Genomic DNA, 21005 nt, shown 5'->3' with positions numbered 1-21005 from the left:
ACTGACCTTTTTGGTCAAACTAAGTGTTTTTGATCTCATGAAATACAGATGAAAGCACCATCCTGTACCTTATAATTTACTTAGAAGTGTTAGAAGCATTAGAAGTAGAAACTTATTTTAGCTAAACAATATGTGCATCAGACATTCTGCTTCTATCATAAAACACCACATGAAAAACACATCCTTTTAAAACCTGGAACTAAATCCTTTTAAAACCTGGAACTGAATTAACAGCTAATGTACATATATCAGTTCCCATTTAAAAACGGATGTCATTGTAGCAAAAGCAATAGCACTTAGATTTATATACTGCCCCAAAGCACTCTCTGGGAGGTTTACAAATGTCAGCATGTTGGCCCCAGCAATCTGGGTCATCATTTTACTGACCTCAGAAGGATAGAAGGTTGAGTTAACCTTGAGCCTATCACAATCAAACTCCAGACTGTGGACAGAGTTAGCCTTCAATACTGCATTCTAATCACTGTGTAACCAGGGCTTCTATTTTTCATGAGTCTCTTTCTATGACAAGATATTTATCTGGTATAGTTCACCAGATGTACTTATTTTTTTCTCATTTTGTTGTAAACACTATGGAGGAAGTATAATGCTTCTGTATAACATAGACAAAATTTCAAAAATTGCTATATATGAACAGTTCTTTCATAGTTAAATGGTTAATTATGTATCTGCTTATTGTTTCTTGATGTTAAAATCTGCTTATTCTTACACGGTTAATTATGTATCTGCTTATTGTTTCTTGATGTTAAAATCTGCTTATTCTTACAGTTTCATTTTGTTTTCCAAAGGAGTAAAAGGTTCAAAGCGTGCTTTACTGTAGGCTTCTTGGTCAAATAAATTGATTCTGTCTTTGTTGTTGTTCTTCTTTTGACAATTATACCTATAATTTTATTTTATGGCAATTATAAAGTATTAATTTAAATAAACTAAGATCCCACAAGAAATAGGGAAGAAATTGCATTATCATTATTTTAATTATGTTATTTTTGGTATACTTTTCCTCCCACTTGTAGGAAATTCTATTACGTGTATCTTTAATTGATTTTGGCTATTTAGTAACAGTTTAAATTATCTTCACACTATCTAATAGATTCCTTTTTCACTGGGCCCACAAAAAATGTGCTTCATTGTAATGAAAGTAGTTTTGAATTTAATGAATTTCGGTGGTGCAGTGGTTAGAGTGCAGTACTGCAGGCTACTTCTGCTGACTGACAGCTGCCTGAAATTTGGCAGTTCAAATCCCACAAGGGTCAAGATTGACTCAGCCTTCCATCCTTCCAAGGTGGGTAAAATGAGGACACAAATTGTTGGGGGCAACATGCTGACTCTGTAAACTGCTTAGAGAGGGCTGTAAACCACTGTAAAGTGGTATATAAGTCTAAGTGCTATTGCTATTTCTAATGTTTCAAAATTGAGGGTCCTATAAACATTAATTATCTATGCTGCACAGCAAGTTATGAGATAAACCCACTAAAACATAACATCAAATAATACATATTAAATCTAGTTTGCATATCTGAAGGTTCTTCATCTTTCTATATTGCTATCAAGACTACAATATATTTTTATATAAACTTGGTTAGAAGATTGGCCACCTTTTCCTTCCCTCTGCCTATTTTTTTTTTATTTCAAACATTCTTGCCCAATGAAGAGTACTTGGACTTGAAAGTCTGCAATTATTTTATGAAACTTCAGCTGGACTTACAAAGATACTGTTTCTAATATTTTGTATTTTATATGCTCTATTTATACACAGAGAAGGAGAAAGAGAAATAAAATATTGGAATAACAATTTCTCAACCTGTTACAAATAAAAACATTTGCAAATATCTTGTGAGAAAGCTTACATGTAGAGCAATGTCAGTTGCTTAAAACAATTGATATTCATCAAGGCCATTTCAATCCTGAAAACTGCAAAAATGGACTGCATTTTTTCTTTTCCTGCCTATAGTTTTGCTGCCAAAGCTATTTTTTCTCCAGTTTTTATCTAGCTTGTAAATAGCAGCCCACAAAAATGCTCACCAACTGAATATTTTAGCTACAGCTATATGAAATCAGATAGAGTAAGTAATCACTTTGCTTGTAGCTCAACACCATTAAATATGTTGCTGATATTTGGGGTGCTGCTGAACTGATGAACACCAAGCTAGCAAAGACTTTTGAAAGTTAGGGTCCATGCCAGCATCTCACAGATGGACAATCAAGCTGTCCTAATAAAGCAAAGTTGTTAGAGATGTTTCAGATTGTGGGGGTTCTATAGCAGAGAATTAACAAGATGATTTGCTGGAAAGAAAAGGCAAATTTCTTAACAATAATTTTGGCATAAAGAACAGCTTTTTTCTGCACTTTCTGAAAAAGAGCAAAGGGGCACATTTGACTAATGAAAGTCCTAATAAGAGAGGAAAATGGAATGAATAATCTAGTCACATATCATACTTGAATTTGTACAAATGCACAGATATAAAAAAATAAAACATTTTCAAATTCTTCCAGTTTTTTCTGGAACTGCCATAAAATAATCTTCTCCACCAGCTTCTCCAAAATGATTTATTCAGGACCTCCTTTAGAGAGGCACAAACATCTCCTCTCAAAAAAGAATTTACCATTGCCAAAACCCTATCACACATCACCTCTCTGGAATCTTTAGTCCATCAAGAAGGATATGTACCTAAAGCAGAGGTAAAAGAGACTGACAAGGCCATTTTTTCAGATTTTAATCATTTCTCATCATTTAACCATTTAATCATCTATTTTTGTCCCTGCTCAGCCACAGTCATAGTAGGCGCAAAATTGAATGCGTGTACATTGTGATGTGATTGGTAGTCTCACATTTTATTTGGTTTTTGAGAGCCTGCTGCAGAATCGTGGACAATATACCATGAATATGTTATACATATTCATACAAATGACTTTTCAATAACAATCTCATTGGTGGGGGGAAAAAGCGAAAATAATCTTTCTATAGTGAAGACCGCAGCACTATCTCAAGTAATCTTTTTAATTCCCGAAATTCAAGGGCACTGTTTCAAGTAGTTCACCAAAGAAAAATCACATTCATATGATATTTTGTACATTTAGATCGCAGTTTAACCTTCCATTTCTGTTTAAAATTGTAGTAAATATCTCATGAGAATTGCTATATTTTCTCATTGAATGCTCTGAAATACTACTGCTTTGGAAGGATGGGTGGATTAATAGATAGATAAATCAAGAGATCAATAAAAAGGAAATATTTATGGATACAAATAATTATGTGGGAAAATATTAAACAAACTTAAAGTACTATATTTGATTATGACTTGTTTGGAAACTAAAAAAGACCAATTGTTTGTACAATGCAGATAAAAGAAAGCTTCTAAGAAACAGAAATATTTCCATCTTTATTCCTATGCATTTTTTATATCTGAAATTATTTCCTATGCACTTTTACAAGTAAATATTTCCCACATTTAGAAAGCAGCAGCTGGCTTTCAAAGCATTTGTGGTTTTGAATGGATTGTTTGCCTAAAAGTAATTAAGTGAAAGAAAGTCCACATAAAACTTTATATTCCTTGGAAATCAAGGGCAGCATACACTTATAAAATGCCTACTCTTTAGCCTTGAACCATTCAGGTACTCTGATAGAGTGCGCAGTATTTTCAAAGGACATGGATACAGAAAACACAAAACACAAGTAATATAATAGGACATAGAATTGCAAATTTGCAGCTATTGTAAAGGAATCAGGGGCAGGAACTCTTTTTCTAATAGGTTTTTGCATTTAACATGTTTGTTTGTTAGTTTAAAAATGAAAATCATACTAAAACATAGTAATGCTGCAGCAGGGATGAAAAGAAAATGTAACATTGTAAATGTTTTCCTCTGAAAACTGAAAAAAAAACCACCTCTATATTAAGGGGTGGGTTCGAACCGGATCTATACCGTGTTTCTCACAAAATAAGGCCGGGCCTTATTTATTTTTTTTTTTTGACACCTGAAAAAATGGCTAGGCCGTCTTTTCGGGGGTGACTTAATTTCCTCCCCCACCTAGACCAGCCCATACGCACGTACCTCGCCGCGAGGCCGCTTCTATCGGCTGATGAAAGTTCCCTGAAGTCAAAGTCCCCAGCTGCTTCAGGGCATGGCGTGGCTGCCCATGTCCCCTCGCCTTTAGGCAGTCTTTTTCGGGTGATGGAAACTCCCCAAATGCAGTCACCAGCTACTTCGATCCGCCGGTAGAAGCGGCCTCGGGGCGAGCACACACACACACTCCCCTCACCGCGAGGCCACTTCTTTCGGCAGACGAAAGCTCCCTTGAAGGCAGAGTCCCCAGCTGCTTCAGGGCAAAGCCCATGTCCCCTTGCCATTAGGCAGTCTCTTTCAGGTGATGGAAGCTTCCCAAATGCAGTCACCAGCCACTTCAATTGGCCGGTAGAATTGGCCCCTCGCAGTGAGGGGAGTATGTGTGTGCAGTTGCCCCGAGGCCGCTTCTACCGGCTGATCGAAGTGGCTGGTGACTGCATTTGGGGAGCTTCCATTGCCTGAAAGAGACTGCCTAAAGACGAGGGGACACGGGCAGCCACACCTCGCCCCGAAGTGGCTGGGGACTCTGCCTTCAAGGGAGCTTTCATCTGCCAAAAGAAGCGGCCTTGCGGCGAGGGGAGTGTGCTTAATTTCACCTCATGCCTAGAAATCATGCTGGGCCTTCCTATTGGTGGAGGCTGTATTGTTGGAGAAACATGATAGAACCAGTTGTTATGATTCTGCGCATTTCGGAGAACTGGAAAATCACACCAATGGCTGGCCCCATTCCTCTCTGACTGCCCCTACCCTCCTCGTCCAGTCAGTCTTATCGCGCATGCATGACATGACAGCCTGGAGCCTGCTTTTGTCCACCCACCACACCAGTCTCTGCTGCCTGCCTTCGTGATCAGTGAGTGAGGCTCTACAGGCAAGCCTCAGTCGCCTACCTGCTGCCACTAGTCATCTTCTCCCCCCACTTGTCTTTTGCCACCACCCAGTTGCTTTCCCTCCGCTTGTCTTTTGCTGCCACCAGTTGCCTCCCCCCACTTGCCTTCACCGAAGAACACATGGAGCAGCTCCATGTCAGGTCCAGCCAGGTCAGTGGCTGCTTCTCTCCCCTGCTGGTCTAGCTGGGAGAGCAAGAGATTCTTTCTTGGCACAGCGAAATTTAGCTTTGGGTTCTGCAAGTCCCCTCCCATCGAGAAATGGCTCCGGGGGGGCGGGGGCAGAGAAGCAGCCAGGTTGAATCTTGTTCCTCTCTGCTGACTGGAGCTGCTTCCTGATGGAGGGGGACTTGCAGGACCCAAAGCAGCAACTCCTGGTTGCTAAAGTAAATTTTGCTATTCTGCACAAGATGGCTTCCCAGGATCCCAAGGACCCTCCTCCTGGAGCACCATCACCACCACTCTGAAGCTCACCTTCAGGATGTATCAGTAAGTTCTTGCTTAATTCCCTGGGAAGGGCTCCATCATGGAAGGCTGTGTCTTTGGGCCAGATGCTTTCTCTCAGCCTTACATGGGACAGCAGGACAAGGAAGTGTGTGGTGAGGAAGGCTGTCTGCAGTTCTTGAAACCAAAGCTGGGAATCCCGAAATGTCTGCAAACTTACGTTTGTATGAGGTCGGAGCCCCATGGCCGTGCTGGTTGGGAGGACACTTGCCCCGTGTGACGCTGCTCACCTTCCTGGCCGGTGTGTATCAAAAGAGAGGGAGGAAGAAAAACTTGGTAATTCTTCTCCTTCTTGGGCATTCACACAGAGCATGCACACGTGAGGCCGGGACCTTCTGCATGTGGGTGAGTCCCTCTGGTGCTATGCACACACAATGTGTGCAAGGCACACTCTCTGTGTATGCCCAAGAAGCAGGAGAAGAGTTGCTGAACTTTTCCTCTCTTCAGAGTGCGAAGGCAGCTGCCACAGCCTGTCCCTTTAAGGTACTTCGACATGGGGTGGGGGGTGGTGTTGAGGGGGAAATCATAAAGGGACAGCCAGTTAGCAGGAGTTTGCTGCCTGGCTGGGGTTTGGCAACACGTCTCCTCCTTCTTGGGTAGAGTGTGCACACAGGGTGCCATAAGGATCTTCTGCAAGGAGATGACACGTGGGTGAGTCCCTCCAGCACTGTGAGATGTCCAGCTCTGTGTATGAGACCGAGAAGGAGGCGGGAAGCAGCTAGGTTGAATGCTGTTAGCGTGGCTGCAGAGAGAAACTTCCTGAGCCTCAGGAAACAGCTGCTAGCAATGCCCTCAGGTGAAGATGTTGGGAGCAGGGAGGCTCGACCTCCCCCCCTCCTTAAGAGCTGTGAATCACTCACTGCCCCTCTGACACCCACCAAGTCTCCTCTCACCGCACATTTCTTCCTCCTTACCGGAAGTGTTATTTTTTGGGGGGAGACTGCAGGATTGCCCCACTTCCCTGCCAGCCATTTGGTCTTCAGTACTGGCTCATCAGATTCCCACCACCCAGCACCAGTTCAGAGATTCCTTCCCCCCTCCACAGACAGAGAAAGAGAGAGAGGGAGGAGGGAGGGAGGGAGGGAAAGAAAGAGAGAGAGAGAGACAAGAGACAGAGAAAAGGGGGAGGGAGAGAGGGAGGGAAAGAGAGAGAGAAAGAGAGAGAGAGAGAAGAGACAAAGAGAGAGAGAAGAAGAGATAACTGTTTAAAAGAAAATAGAAAAATGGCTCTTTGAATGTTTAAGGTTGCAGACCCTGGGTTAGGAAAACACCATGGTCATTAAGTGAACCTTGTGGTCATTAAGCGAACACTGCTTGTTAAACAAGTCCGTTTTACCCAATGGACATTTTTAACCAGAAACCAGAAAGAATTGTTGGAAACTGGCAAAAAACATAGAAAATGTCAGTCACATGACTGTGTGGGATTTGTAACTGGTCATAATATAAGTGTGTGTGTGTGTGTGTGTGTGTGTGTGTGTGTGTATGTGCATGGCTGTCAAAACTCAAAAAAAGGTCAAGTAGGTCTGGGGATGTCAGTTGTAAATTAGAACGCTAAGCAACTGGCGATTAAGTGAGGACCACTTGTATTTTGTTTGCCAGTCATATGGCCACCTGGCCATGCCCACACAGTTATATAACCACCAAGCCATGCCCACCCAGTCACATGACTACCAAGCCACACTCACCAATTAAGCTAAGGCCACTGAACCGGTTCTTAAAAAATTTGAATCCCACCCGTCTATACCTGATCCTTTTAATTGGACAGGAGATTGAATCACCAATTTTTCTAACAGGAAGAATTTCTTCCTACTATAAATACCATTTTCGAAGAAAGATAATACTACTAATTTACAGCCATCTTATAAAGATATCCAGTTCTTGGGAGAATCTTATATTTTGAAGTAATGTTCGAAGTAAAATTGTGATAATCATAAAACAAAATAACAATAACAGAGTTGGACAGTCTTCTAGTCCAATCCCCTGCTAAAGCAAGAAACCCTATACTATTTCAGACAAATATTTGTCCAATCTCTTCTTAAAATCTTCCAGTGTTGGAGCATTCACTACTTTTTTAGGCAAGTCATTCCATTGATTAATTGTTCTAACTGTCAGGAATTTTTTTCCTTAGTTCAAGGCTGTTTCTCTCCTTGATTAGTTTCCATTCATTGCTTCTTGTCCTTCCTTCAGATGCCTTCAAGAATAGGTTGATGCCTGCTTCTATGTGCCAGCCCTTTAGATATTAAAACACTGCTATCATGTCAGTCCTAGTGCTTCTAATTTTTCTAAATTGTTTTCTAATTTTATTTCTGTATTTTTATTTTACTTTTATTATTTTTGTAAATAATTCAAGACAGTGTAGATAACTAATACCCCTTCTTCCTCCTATTTTCCTTATAACAACAACCCTGTGAAATGAGTTGGAGTTAAAAAGAGTGACTGACCCAAAATCACTCAACCAGCTTTCATGCCTCAGGTAAGACTACAACTCACAGTCTCCTGGTTTGTAGCCTGATTCCTTAAGAGCTAATTGGGTTTTCAGCAAAACTTTCATTAGGTATTTTTATTATTTTGAAGGCATATTAACCTTACTGTAGTATTTATTTATTTATTTATTTGTTATACATATCTCCATATAAATACATATCCATATATCCATATATTTGTAATTTCTTTGACGAAGTTCCCAATTTGAATTTAAAGGGAGAAGTTCCCTTCAGAGATCTGTTGGGATTTCACAGAAACTTAATGTGTGAAGAGCTTCAGACTATTGTTTAAAAGTGGTTAAAATAATTTCACCCCATTTTATTTATTTTTAGTAAGGATAGATTTCAAAATTATCTAATTTCTTGTTCAATTTTTAAAATATAAATTCCACCAAGAAATTCAGTAGATCCTACGTAAAGCAGAAAAGCGATCCAGGGTGAGGATTGAGGGTGGAATATTAAAGAATGGTTCTGTTTTAAACCCAAAAATCTTTTGAATGCAAAATAAAATAGAAAGAATCTTCTTGATTATCTTGTATAATATGGCTTCTAATATAAGCTGAACTTCCAACATTTAAAAAAAAATGATTTCTTAGTAGAAAGTGGAGAAGAAAAGACATTAGCTGGTTTTTATTCAATCAGTAGCTGTCATTTTTAGAATTCTGCAAAAATATGAAGATGTACAGTAGATAAAAGACTCCATTCTCGAATTTTCTCAGCAGAACTTATCAACAGGCTTATCTTTGTGAGGATAAAATTGTAAGAGGGTTTCTAATTTACTTCCTTCATTTTTCAGATACAAATAAGAGAAATAAAAATGACATAAATAAGTAGTATACATCCATCAAGCTTATTTAACAAAATATAATATTTCAGTCTTGTTAGACTCTATTGTGTTTATACTGAAATCAGATTAATTGTGTTGAAGATGTAATAAAAATAATGTATGCTTGTTGATATCCCAACATTAACATATTCTGGGAGGTCCATAGCCTTTTGAACTACATACTTATTATATGGAAACTGACAGCTGGACAACCAAATTGTAGTTGGCAACACTTTCCTTGTTGCTAAGAGACTGATTGTTGAAGACTGCAATGATAAATTTCTGATACCAATTATTTAGTGGTCTGAAAACCTGACCTGGAGTTACTTGTTGCTTATGAACATTTGCTTACAGGTGTAGATTATGAGTTAATGATAAATATGACAAAGTGTGGCCACTTTTATTGATATTATTGTTTAAAAATGATATAGGTTTGTGTGTATATACATACACATATATGTGACACATTTCCATAGACTCACTATCCAAACTGTATATTTTTATACATCTATGCACACGTATATTTACATGCACATGCACACACAAATGTTTTTGCTTGTCTTTCTTTCTCTTTTTGCTCCATTTAATTGAGAATGAATAAATACTTCCATTAGTATTCTGTCAGATTTCATTTTAATCCTTATTGGAGAGATAATTAGGCTAAGATCTAGTACTGACACACTCAAAAGTAAATATACAGATAGTAGATGAGTCCATTACAAAAACAAGGAACAGATGGATGCTATCTTCCATTAAAACATAATATGTTCTACCTCTTTATGTAGAACAAGAAGATAAAACGGACCCCAAGACATTGAACAGTGATTGTGTCAGAATTAAAATTCAGCTGTCACATTTCATGGAAGTGGGGGTGAAGGAGTTGAAAAAGTTCAAGGTTATTCTGTATGTCGTATTAAGTAATTCCAGTTGCAGTTAATTGGTTCTCGTGATTGATGAAGTGTAGAAGTGGAAGGAGAGAAGGGAGGAGGAAAGGTGGATTCTGTGTACCGCCCAAAAATAATTTCACTTTGGGAAATTGCCTTTGACATACCAGATCTGTTTCTAAATAAATCAATTGGAGAGAAAATGTCTTGGAGTGATTGATATCATGGATACTTTCTGGATGCCTTACATTTATTTCCCAAAGTCCACTTTTATTTTTTGAAGGGGCTTGGCTGATACCCCGGAGTTCTTTTCCCAGAGATGAGAAAGATCAATGATCAGCCGAAATTGGAGATATGCAGGGGGGAGTATGGGGGCCCTCCCTCTGGAACATTAATTGGATCTGCCAGCCCTTGTTTGGAGGAGATGATGGATGCTTTCAGAATGACAGTAGAGGAAAGAGATTAGGGAGCTATACCAAAGCATTTCAACTCAAGAAGTTGTTATAACCCAGAGCTAACCCAGCTGTTTGAAGAGAAATCTTTCTCAAGCCCCAGGCATATTGCTATTCTGTCAGATTAGAGGGAGGAGACTATACAGATGGCAGTTGGAGGAAGCCAGAAAGATGCATCAACTGACAGAGGTATGCTGCAGCCTCCGAGGCAATCCCCTTATTTTCCAGAGGGAATTTTGCCCCCTGCAGAGAGTATCCCTCTAGGGTGGGGATTTTATCCAGGCCAGGGGTGGATTCAATGCCAATGGCAGCCAGCACCAACACAGCCCTGGTCTGAAGGGGGGTTGCCCAGACAAGAGACAGCAGCCACTTCCCCTCCACCCGACCAGGGAACCAAGCCACAATCTTCCTCCTGGCAACCACAAATACAGAGAAAAATGTACTGGTGGACGCTCTGTCCAGAAAACCTCAGTTTGACAGCCACCGAGAGGAAATAGTACAAGTCTTAATTTCAGAAGCTCAATCGGCAGGCCAAGTGACCACTCGAGCCCAAGCCAACCACAACCCTAAACACCTGGAAAATAAGCTGACTGCAGAATTGAAAACGGCCCTATTGATCGATCCTTGGTTCCTGGACCATGAAACCGAGTTGACAATGAATGATGGACTATCTTGGAAAGGGATTAAGCTTTATGTACCCACAACCCTAAGACTACTGGTACTAAAGCGTAGCCACGACTCCCAGCTGGGAGGCCACTTCAGATTCCTAAAAACCCTATATTTACTGAGAAGACATTTCTGGTGGCCAAAAATGAAACCTGATGTCGAGGACTATGTAAAAAGTTGCTCAATTTGTGCCACAATGAAACATAGAACTGGAAAAAACCCTGGCCTCCTGCAACAAGTTGCTGAACCAACCCAACTTTGGAAAGAGATCGCAATGGACTTTATTGTTGAATTACCTAAGAGTGAAGCGAATACAATCATTTGGACTATAATTGACTTATTTTCTAAACAGGCCCATTTTATAGCCTGCAAAGGACTTCCATCTGCGAAAAAACTTGCAAACCTGTTTGTGAAACATATCTATAGACTACATGGAGTACCTCATAGGATAATATCAGACAGAGGGGTACAATTTACCACAAAATTTTGGAGGGAATTTCTGAAATCCATCGGTTCCTCTCAAGGATTATCCTCAGCTTTCCATCCTGCTTGTAATGGAGTAGCGGAGAGGGCTAACACCATTATTGAACAATACATTAGATGCTATGTAAATTATCAGCAAGAAAATTGGGCTGAGTTATTACCTTTTGCAGAGGTTGCTTACAATTACATTCCAAATCAACACTGGAATGGATTTTGTCCCGATGCCAGAGTTACCTAGACAACCTCCCTAATCCATGTCCCTAACAGAATGGATGAACTCATTAAAGAAAGGATGGGAAGATACAAAAAAAGCTTTGATCAAAGCAGCAAAAAATTATAAAAAGCAGGTGGATAAACATAGATCCCTTCAACCACCTTTTAAAGTAGGGGGCAAAGTATATTTGTCAACCAAGTATCTCAGGTTGAAACTGCCCAGTAAGAAGCTGGGTCCAAAATTCTTGGGTCCATTCCCAATTTCAAAGATAATCAATCCAGTCACTGTCCAATTAAGTCTTCCTCGACTATTGGGCAAAATTCATCCAGTATTCCATTGTAGTTTACTAAAACCAGCTACTACATCAATGATAAGACCACTGCCAATCTCTCCCCCTAAACCGTTAATGGTACAGGGGGAAACACATTATGAAATTCAAAAAATTCTCGATTCTAGATTACACCATGGCTGACTGCAATATTTGGTCTTATGGAAAGGATACCCTCTCTCAGATGCTAGTTGGGTAAAGAGTTGGGATGTTCATGCTGATCAATTGGTTAACCAATTTCGTGAGGATTTTCCCCACAAACCGAAGAGTCCTCATGGAGGGGGGAGAGGGGGTTAAGGACAATGTGTTAACCCCGTATCTGTTTTTTTCCCTTTTCTTTTAGGAGGAGGAGTTTTCAAAGGGGATGCCTGTCAGCTTTAAAATTCAGCTGTCACGTTTCATGGAAAGAGGGGTGGAGGAGTTGAAAAGTTCAAGGTTATTCTGTATGTTGTATTAAGAAATTCCAGTTGCAGTTAATTGGTTCTCATGATTGATGAAGTGTAGAAGTGGGAGGAGAGAAGGGAGGAGAGAAGGTGGATTCTGTCTAACACGCAAAAATAATTTCACTTTGGGAAATTGCCTTTGACATACCAGATCTGTTTCTAAATAAATCAATTGGAGAGAAAATGTCTCGGAGTGATTGATATCATGGATACTTTCTGGATGCCTTACAGATTGTAGTATAAATAAGAGTTCAGATCTGATATTCAGCAGTCACTAAAATTATTTTGTAATGCTGCATATTTGGCCAAACTAGCTCTATCTATCTGAGTATAATTAGGAAATTAGAGAACAGGCAGAACTTTATTTGGCAGTGAAGAAAAGCCTGATAATTGTCAGACTACCTCTTGCCACTTTCCTTCTTTAAAGGCAATCTATTGTTCATCAAACTGATTACGAATTATGGAAAAAGTTTCCAGAAAAGATTAGGCCTTATCATAGTCTAATCTTGATTGTTATGATACAAATAAAGCAGTTTTTAAAATAAAATTAGAAATCAGATAGAAAGAAATCAAAATTGAAAAATCCATAAGAAATGTGAAAAGAAAAGGTGGAACCAATCCACGTTAGTTCATGGGTAGATGGCTTTTAGATATTTATTTATTTGAGGCAAAGTTGAAAAATAAAATGAACACTATAAGAGTAACTATTAGTCATTATTTTTAGAAACCAGTATTTCTTTTCTTCCCAGATGTTGACATTCATGTAAATTCGTATAGTGCAATTCCTACGATTAGGATTTTTTAAACACATGAGAATATGAACATACATATGAGAATATGAAGTCCATATTGATAACAGAAGGAAGTTTTAAGCTCTGAGACCAGAATTATGGTCATAGACAGAAAATACACACACACACATGCATACATACACACACACACACAAACACAAACACAAACACAGAGAGGGAGAGAGAGAGAGAGAGAGAGAGAGAGAGAGAGAGAGAGAAATTCAAGTAATACTACATATAGCTTTCTGCATCTCTTGCAGTAAAATCAAATAAAATTTATATATATATCGCTAATTTAGCCCAATTCTCTTTGATTGAAATATTCAAAGATAGCCATAAAAATTATTTACCTAAGCTTTCCTTTAAGTAGTTCAAGTGACCTAATTTCAGAGGCGTTTTATGATTTTCTATTGAAGCAATTTAACTGTTTATGTCTGCTGTATCTGATGATGGAATAATAGTAGGTTGGGGTTTCATCGGAGGTGGTATTCAGCAGATTCTGACCAGTTCTGGAGAACTGGTAGCAGAAATTTTGAGTAGTTTGGAAAACTGGCAAATATCATATCTCTCTGGAGATTTTACAATACCCTGCCACTCCCACCAAGCCACGCCCACAGAACCGGTAGTAAAAAAAAATTTAATCCCACCACTGGGTTTCATATAACTAAGAAATCGTTTTAATGTTTAAGCAATGTCTGAATTTTGTTCATATATTACCATTTAAGATAAGAGTGATAATAATAGAAATGTGGATATTGGAACAAGATAGTTATATTTTGTTACAACTTGTAAATATTGATCTGCAAGGGAATATTTTGATGTTCATGTCAATATGAATAAAATATATATATTTAAAAAAAAAAAATAAAAATGCATAGTTTGTTATGCATTGTCATCCTTGTCCAGCACAGCTGTACACTTACCCCATTAAGATTTACCTGATATAATTATTTACTGTTTGCATATAGCATCATGAAATATCTTAGTAAATGCCTTTCTCCACTAAAACATACATTTAGACACTACTTTCAGTCAATCAACATACTTATGAAATGTCACAGATTTTCAGTATAAATTAGATTAAGAAACAGATCACAAACTGCTCATGCACAAGTTTCAAGTTAAAGAATTTGGGCATTGAGAAAAACAGTCATTTTCCCACAGAATATAGGGTTGACCTTGGAAATTGTAGAGATAAATTAATATAATTATAGATTGAGAACCTCATTTTTCTTTTCTTGTTATCATTTTTATTGTTAAATTTTAAAAAAAAACCATGAGAAAATTTCCTCATGATATGGAATGCTTTAACTTTGTTTTGCAAAATCAAAGAAGTTGCAGAATACAGATATTAAGAAATCTGTCCAGGAAAATATGATTTTCAGATATATTATTGTCAGTCACAATATAGACAACTTACAAAAAATTAAATTACTTTGGAAAAGATCACATTATTTATCTTCCATCAAATAGAAGGAATAGGAAAATATTAGATTTATTTATTTATTATATCATTATTTATGTCATAACAATACTTGTAGTCTCTAGTAACTGTTAATGGGAGATAATTATTCACAGGGAGATAAGTCAGATCCTGAATTCAGAATCTCTGAAACTGAAGTAACACTTATTTATGTATTTATCACTTACTGAATATTGTACTTATCATTTTCAGTCATTTATTGAATTTATATAGCTGCCCATATAATTTGTTGTGACTCTGTATGCCCTCAGAGAAATGGAATCAGAATCCAATATAATTAGATTTCCAGGGTCAAGTAGAATACTCAAAATGCACTCTGGATAGTATTAAAGTTTAGAGTTGGGATCAAATCAAGCTCAAGCCTTCCATTTCCTGGGTAGAACATTTGTTCCATGCTTAACATAGACGACTGTAAAAAGGATTTAGTAAACTGTTGGAATGGAAGTAGCATGCACCAGCCTCACTAGCCTATTAATGGTTATGCAAATGTAATTATGAAAATTCAGTATGAATTACAGATAAGTATTTATGCAGTAAACAAGTGTTCATGAAGTCACCAGGTGTTTTGCTCAACTCATACAAGGCTTGAACTGATATTATTTATGAGAAGTGACGTTCATATTATAGTCATGTTTCCAAAGGTCATTAGCAAATTGTAGATAATTTGAATTGCTACTACTATAACTCTATCAATCAATAGAATAGAATAGAATACTTTATTGGCCAAGTGTGATTGGACACACAAGGAATTTGTCTTGGTGTAAATACTCTCAGTATACATAAAGAAAACGTACATTCGTTAAGAATCAAGAATCATAACATACAACACTTAATGATAGTCATAAGGTACAATCAACAATCAAATCATACTAGGAAACAGTCAATATAAATCGTAAGGATATAAGCAACAAAGCTACAGTCCTACAATCACAAGTGGGAAGGGATGGGTAATAAGGAGTGATGAAAAGATTAACAGTAATAGTAGCGTACACTTTGTAAATAGCTGAACACTGTTGAGGGAATGATTTGTTTAGCAGAATGATGGCTTTCGGGGAAAAACTGTTCTTGTGTCTAGTTGTTCTGGTGTGCAGTGCTCTATAGCGTCGTTTTGAGGGAAGGAGTTGAAACAGTTTATGTCCGGGATGTGAGGGATCTGTAAAGATTTTCACAGCCCACTTTTTGACTCGTGCAGTATACAGGTCCTCAATTGAAGGCAGGTGGGTAGTAATTGTTTTTCCTGCAGTCCTAATTATCCTCTGAAGTCTGTGTCTATCCTGTTGGGTTGCAGAACCAAACCAGACAGTTATAGAGGTGCAGATGATAGATGATAATTCCTCTGTAGAACTGTACCAGCAGCTCCTTGGGCAGTTTGAGCTTTCTGAGTTGGCACAGAAAGAACATTCTTTGTTGTGCTTTTTTGATGACATTTTTGATGTTAGGTGTCCATTTTAGGTCATGTGATATAGTAGAACCTAGAAATTTGAAGGTCTCTACTGTTGATACTGTGTTGTCTAGTATTGTAAGAGGTGGTAGTATGGGAGGGTGTCTTCTAAAGTCTACCACCATTTCTATGGTTTTGAGTGTGTTCAGTTCCAGATTGTTCTGGTTACACCACGAGGCAAGTTGTATAACCTCCTGTCTGTATGCAGATTCATCGTTGTCTCAAATGAGACCAATCACTGTTGTGTCATCAGCAAACTTCAGTATTTTAACAGATGGATCATTTGAGATGCAGTCATTGGTATATAGGGAGAAGAGAAGTGGAGATAGCACACAGCCTTGAGGGGCCCCTGTGCTGATTGTACAGATGTGATTCCACCTAGCTTCACCTGCTGCTTCCTGTCTATTAGGAAGCTTATGATCCACTTACAAATGTGTTCAGGTACTGCTAGTTGGTTTAATTTATTTAGAAGAGTGTCTGGAATGATGGTATTGAATACTGAACTGAAGTCTACAAAGAGGACCCTTGCGTAGGTATTTGGAGATTCAAGGTGTTGTAGAATGTAATGCAGAGCCATGTTAACAGCATCATCTGTCGATCTATTTGCTCGGTATGCAAACTGCATGGGAACTAACAGCAGATCCGTGATGGTTTTCAGGTGGGACAGCACAAGACTTTCAAAGATGTTAGAGCAACTGGTCTGTAGTCATTCAGTTCCTTGATGGAGGGCTTCTTTGGCACTGGGATGATGGTAGAACATTTGAAACAGAAAGGAACATAGCACATCCCTAGTGATCTATTGAAGATTCAGGTGAAGATGGGGGCCAATTGGTCAGGACAGACTTTTAAACAAGAAGGAGTTATCTTGTCTGGCCCTGGTGCTTTTCCTGGCTTCTGTCTGTGTAATAGATCTTGCACTTCTTTTTCTGTGATCACCAGAGGTTGTGAGCCCAATGGATTGGGGCCAGTTGTAGGAGGCTTGGCTGTTGTTGGTGTGTTTGAGATGTGGGTTGTGGAGATAGGTGGCTGTAGTTTCTTTTCAAACCTGCAGTAAAACACATTCAGGTCATTTGCTAGTTGTTGATTTCCTTCTGCCTGGAAAGAAGGTTTGCTGAAGCCAGTGATGTTTTTAAGAGTTTTCCACATGTTTGCTGGTTTATTTGTTGAGAATTGATTCTTTAACTTTTCAGAGTAGCTTCTTTTTGCTGCTCTGATCTCTCTTGTTAATATGTTTCTGGCCTAATTCTATAGCACTCTGTCACCTTTTCTGTAGGCTTCCTCTTTGGAATGACGTAGCTGCTTAAGTTTAGCTGTGAACCAAGGTTTATTGTTACTATATATTTGCAGGTTCCTTGTTGGTACACATAAGTCTTTGCAGAAGCTAATATATGATGTTAGAGTATCTGTGAGCTCATCTAGGTCTGCAGAGGCATCCTCAAAAACTCTTCTTTCTGGCTCGCAAATATAACTGGAGACACATGAAGGTAAAGGTTTCAATGTCAGTTGTATCCAACTCTAGGGAATAATGCTCATCTCCATTTCTTGGCCCAGGGAGCCAGCAGTGTCAAAAACAATTTCTGTGGTCATGTGACCAGCATGGCTATATGCCAAAGGTGCATGGAACATCTTTCCATCGAACTGATACCTATTTATTAATTTGCACTTGCACGCTTTCAAATTGCTAGGCAGACAGGAGGTGGGCAAATGAGTGGAGCTCATACATTGCATGGAGCTCATGTCTCATATTTGGGCTTTCAATTCTGTAGCTGAAAAGCTTAGCATCTTTAACTAGTCATAATTGTATGTAATTGATGTAATATATATATAATTGATGTAATATCTTCAGTGTCCCTCTTTCTACTGAAATCAGCCTCATGAAAAAAACTTTTTTTAAAAAAGGAAAAGTGCAATTACTGGTGTATGCAGCAGTCTTCAATCTGCCGTCACTGGATGGATGTGGTTCAGACCTAAAATATATATAACCAGACAGTCTTCATACATCATTGATATTAATTTACTACAATCAATTCACTTTGGAGATTCTTAAATATCAAATGAAAGTAGTCCCTCATGCTTGGAAGCTTAGATGGGTAAGATTATGATCCACTCATTCTTGTTTATAAAGTGCAACCTGAGGAAATTGCACAGATAGGCAATTTTAGATCCTAGACATAAATGGTCTTGTGGGATTCTCCCTAGAGATGGCCATGTATATATATTTCAATTATTTAGTCTATGAAAAAAATATTCCTCTTCCCCCACAACCCATCTAGGAGTCAGAACTATTTTAATATTCCTGACAAGCCAAAATATGTGAATGAGGGGAAGGAAAATTTTGCAGGAGGAAGAAAGGTTAGCTCTGATCTGTACTGTTTATTCATAATACTGTCCCACCCCTGCCCGGTTTAGTGAAGGGAAAAAAGTCCCAATACATCACATGATACTGTGATGATGCGAGTTTGACATTCCTGGCTTAAAGAATCTATGTAGATCTTTAATTCAGACCTTACTGAATTTCTTAACAAATCTCTCACTCTCTCTTATTTTATTTTTTCTCACACTCTCAAACAAACACACACATACACACAATGTTTCTACACTATTAGCTTCTTCCACAAAATAAGGTATGGCCTTGACTTAAAAAAATATCTTATCTACTGCTACAGTAATTTTAAATAAAATCAGACAAGGGATATAGACAAGTAGAAAGGAGGTAATTGGCTAGAAATTCTGTGTTTCTCAGTTCCTCCCTGTGTCAATATTTAATTATTTATTTGGTTATAAATATTTATTATTTCTAACATTAAAATTGGAAAAAAATGTGCAAATTAAAGTAAAAAAATAACAGTTAAGAAATTACCAAGGCCAATTACCAAGGGTGGAAGAAGGTACATCAAGTCACCAGCCATCACCAGGGTTGCATAACATCTTAGACCTCCTATACTTATTGTCACAGCCAGATTGTAACACTCTTCTGAAAAGTCATAAGAGTGGGGGCTTTCCTTATCTCTGTTGGTAAGATGTTCAAAAGAGCAGGAGCAATAGCAGAGAAGGCCATCTTTCTAGATCTCACCAGTTGAAAATCTTTAACTGAGGGGGTCCAGACTGTGCACTCCCTACCAAATCAGTTACTGTTAATCCATCAGAATTTTTGATTAGTCTCAGACTTGTCTTTTGACAGAGCAGGTCTGGTATTTAATGTGTAATTATCTCCATATTTGGTCTGGAACATTTTGGAGACCAATGTTCAGTCAGGTTTGTTTATTTCAATTATAGACAGACTTTTATTGCAACCATTTAATTTTTAGGGTTTCACTATGTTTTATCATTGTAAACCAGTGGGACTTTCATTAATTCAGTACATAATGTGATAAATAAGTAATAAATGCAACTTCTAATCTGTTATTTCAGAAGAATGTGCTGAAAGAATTGAATAGATCCATTGTTATCTCATAGCATTTTGCTATTTTCACTGAAAAGCCAATATGCTGCTCCCTTTCTTCTTTTTATTTGTAGCAACTCTAAAGATATTTGGCAGAGATTGTCTCTCAAGGGATTCAGTGTAATTAAAGTCATGTCATCACTACAGCTACTGGCAGTTGTGTCCGGATGGAATGATATGGGCTGAACATGAATAAACATTTAAAAATATGCATTAGATAATTTACAAAGCAAGGTTGTTGCCCTTCCCCACTCTTGTCAGTCTTTAATTTGAGGATACCATAGGCCATAGGTCCTGAACATGTTTTATAACTTATATTCCAAAAAGAGATTCCAAAGGTGCTTTTTCAAGAAGCAACTGGACTTTCTGGTTTTTCTTTGAAGATGTTTCATTTCTCATCCAAGAAGCTAATGTCTTAAAAAAAGAAAGAAAGAAAGTCCAGTTGCCTCTTGAAAAAGCACCTTTGGGATAACCACAACCTGGATGACTGAGAATTTCCAAAGGCAAAAAGGAATTGGCTTCTTTAGTTTTGATTTTCTGTGAGTAGAATAACACATAGAGACATCAGCATATTTCTGAATCCATCATGAGTCTTGTTTCTTTGTGGCCAGTTAAAGAATTGCGCTAAGAAATGACACATTGAATATTATCCTGCTTGACTTCAAAATAGTTTTTGCTGACAAAATATTCATAGTCTGTATCTTCTTGTTACTTTTATGGTTCCCTATGCAGCCTTTGACTTTAACACATCATATTTTGCATAACAATGATTTTTTTTTAATCTATTATGTGTATCTCTGCATTATTTTACAAACTTCTTGTCATTATTTCCAGTTTTGCCTGTAATGAAAGCTTACATTTGGATAAACAGACAAACAAAGCAGCATTTTTCTAAAAATAATGCTTAAACTTTATTGTGAGAATCCCATTAGAAATATAATCTCCCATTGGCTTTGACATAGAAGAGAGTTAAAAGAGTAAGAGTACTTCTTCCTTTTCTATCTGGTGAAAGAGAATTGTTTTCAGATCAATAACATCCCTATCTACCCACTGGAATAAATGAACACATTATGAAGTTCCACTTTCTTCTCAGCAAGTCCTGGTATATCACCATTGTCAGAATATTATACCAACTCTTATAAGTCCAGATGAAGGCAAGAAAGTTTCTATGAGGACCTGGACCAGATTATTTAAACAGCAGCCACCAGCAAGACACATGTCATTTTTGGCACCATTTCAACACTAGGGTGGATAAATTCTGGATGCCATTTCAGCAATAGGATGGCAACAGACAGCAACAACTAGGATGAAGTTCTTGGGAGACAGACGATGGGAAAACTAAATAGCAAAGTACTAAGCACAACTTATGCATCACAATGTTCAGAATTGCAAACCAGTTAAAAACTACCTGGATGCATCTCAGGTCCAATCACTGGAATCTATTTAACTATGTCATAGTATGTCAGTATTATCTTAAAGAAGTCGCCATCTCCACATCATGCAAGTTGATAAGTGCTGGGCAGCTCACAGGCTGGTCCGGTCAGTCCTCAACCTACACATAGCCTTCAAATTGTAAGCAAGCAAGGATTGCCAGAAAGTCA

This window comes from Notechis scutatus, chromosome 5 (genome assembly GCF_049901735.1).
Source record: "Notechis scutatus isolate UNSWTSFEM ecotype Mainland chromosome 5, rNotScu1.2, whole genome shotgun sequence".
Taxonomy (NCBI): domain Eukaryota; kingdom Metazoa; phylum Chordata; class Lepidosauria; order Squamata; family Elapidae; genus Notechis; species Notechis scutatus.
Note: the sequence above shows the minus strand (reverse complement) of the source record.